This window comes from Zalophus californianus, chromosome 7, assembly GCF_009762305.2.
Source record: "Zalophus californianus isolate mZalCal1 chromosome 7, mZalCal1.pri.v2, whole genome shotgun sequence".
NCBI classification, from domain to species: domain Eukaryota; kingdom Metazoa; phylum Chordata; class Mammalia; order Carnivora; family Otariidae; genus Zalophus; species Zalophus californianus.
This window is the reverse complement of record NC_045601.1, coordinates 28,039,409-28,042,065: the sequence shown is the minus strand read 5'-3', so window position 1 is coordinate 28,042,065 and position 2,657 is coordinate 28,039,409. Positions and strand designations below refer to the sequence as shown.

The window sequence follows — 2,657 nt, the reverse complement described above, 5'->3', positions numbered from 1 at the left end:
CTCCATTCTTGTCTCTACTCGTGCAAAATCCTTCATAAGCAATATAGGATATATACATTTTTACCACCTCTCCCTGTATTGGTTTCTTGTCTTTGTCAAGGTGCCTGCATGATCTGGTAATGTGGTTTCATCACACCTTGTGTGGCTTGGATTATCATCTGGAGGATGAAGAAATGGGGGTAGGCCATTCCCTCGATACAAAACACACAATAATTAAGCACCTGATGGCTCATGTCGTAAGATGGTTAGGAGTGGCAGCAGGTACACAGAGGAAAATGAGGTCCTTCCACTGCTTTCACCTGGAGACTGAGCTGGTGATACCAGAAGGAATCGGGCAACCACGCTTCCCTAATGCATCACACGTCCCCTAGGGGAACCGAAATGACTTTTGGTGTGAAGAAGAACAATCTTCTATCCTTAAGTGTGTTAGAAGTGTCTAATTAGTATATCAAATTTGTTTACTTAGGATGAGGCTAAAGAAATCACTCAAGTTAAAAGGGAAGTAGATTAGAAAAAATAACGGCTGTTATGAAGTGCTGCGTGCCGAGGCTCATACTAAGTGCTTCCCAGGTAGTTCCTGGTTTGCTCTTCACAGCCACTGTAAGAGTTGAATTCCACTTTACATGAAACCAAAATAAAGCAAAGAAGATTTGCATAACTTGCCCAAATTCAAACAGTTGAAAGGGGCAGACCTGACTCCCAAAAAACCCAGATCTGTGTGAATTTTTTTTTTGACCTCTGAACTTTTTATTGGCCTCCTGCCCCCCAAAGGGTACCCTGCTTCTGCTGCCTCAACGCCTCAGAACTTTGGTGTCGTTGGTCTCAGACACCACCTTGCCGTCCACAGTCCTGCGGGTGATGGTCTTCTGGATGGTCTGCATGAAGCTGCTGCTGTCCAGGGCTTCACTGAGACTGAAGTCCTCCCCGTCTTCCAGCAGGCGACGGTAGGTGGCGATCTCAGCCTCCAGCTCGACCTTGACATTGAGCAGTGCCTCATACTCCTGGGCCTGGCGCTGCCCCTCGGCCCGGGTCTGGGACAGCTCTGACTCCAGGTGCAGCAGGACCCCGTTGAGCTGCTCCATCTGCATCGCGTAGCGGGTCTCGACCTCCCTCAGGCTGTTCTCCAAGCTGGCCTTCAGGTTTCTCATCGAGTCCAGGTTGATCTCTAAGGACTGGGCCGTACGTCTCAGCTCCGTGAGGGTCATCTCAGCCTCTCCTATCTCCGCGGTCTGTGTGGTGACCACTGTGGTGCTCTCCTCAATCTGCTGGGACCAGTACTTGTCCAGCTCCTCTCGGTTCTTCTGAGCCAGCTCGTCATACTGGGCCCGGATGTCTGCCATGATCTTGCTGAGGTCCTGAGATTTGGGGACATCCAACTCCACGGTCAACCCAGAGTTGGCAATTTGGTTTTGTAGACCCTTTACTTCCTCCTCATGGTTCTTCTTCATGAAGAGCAGCTCCTCCTTGAGAACCTCAATCTCTGTCTCCAGCTGCAGCCGAGTGACATTGGTGTCATCAATGACCTTGCGGAGCACATGGATGTCACTCTCCACAGACTGGCGCATGGCCAGCTCCGTTTCATACTTAACTCTGAAGTCAGCAGCAGCAAGACAGGCATTGTCAATCTGCAGGACGATGCAGGCATTGTCCACAGAACTTGCAAAGATCTGAGCCTTCAGCTCCTCAATGGTCTTGAAGGAATGCCCCCAGTCTCTGACCTGGGGTCCCTTCTTCTCTAGGTGTTCCCGGATTCTCATCTCCAGTTTCTGATTATCAGCCTCCAGGCTCCTCACCCTCTCCAGGTAGGAGGCCAGGCGGTCATATTCAGGTCTTGCATGGTCTCCTTCTCGCCCTGGATGCCCCCTATGCTGGCCAGACCCCCGGCCATCCCCGAGGCCAGGCCCCCGGACCCCCAGCCGCCCCGGAAGCTGGTGGAGCGGGATACGGAGATCCGGGAGCCTGAGCCCCCGGCGCCTGCATAGACGCTAGCCACGCTGCTGACCGACCGGACCCGGTGGCTGGACGACTGCGCGGAGCCCAGGGACCGATAGTTGGAAGAGAAAGTGGAGTGGGTGGTGAAGCTCATGCTGTTTGGAGAGTAAGACGAGAGGCCAGGACTCAGGCTCGGGCCAGCAGATCTGTGTGAATTTAGAGTCTGGATTCCTCGCCCCTTGAGACAGGGCTTCTATAGAATGTCATCCCCACCCCTCCCCCGACAGAGGGGCTTTGTTTTTGCAGAACCCCAGCACCAAGTAGGGCCTTATTCAGTCTTCGTTGAATGGATGAATGAATGAATAAATAGCATGGAGTGGATGCTGATTCTGGCAAAAAATCCTAAATTGGTATGTGTATGCCTGATGCTTAAGAAACCCTGACCTAGTTTAATCATTTCAAAGTGTGTCCTCAGGAACTATCCTGGGGTTCAAGCCGCAAAAGAGCTTCAGGGTGCTGCTGTGAGGGTCGGGAGGCCAGCTTCAAGCCCATTCTTCCAACTCCCTCCATGGCAGCTCCCTTTTATCTAGTATGGCCCCTCTTCCCACTTTAGTTTTTTAAGAAGTCTTTGCTCCTACCGCAATTAAAACAAGCAAAAGAAACAACAAAGCCAAAAACCAAAACCAAAACCAAAACCTCCCAGTGATCTAGTGCAATAATGTCAC

General features: G+C 51.4%; 1 pseudogene; it reads right to left on the bottom strand.

Annotated features, from left to right (window-relative positions):
* Positions 1–733: 733 nt before the first annotated feature.
* On the bottom strand, positions 734–2,116 carry LOC113927415 (annotated as a pseudogene).
* Between the last annotated feature and the right edge of the window lie 541 nt (positions 2,117–2,657).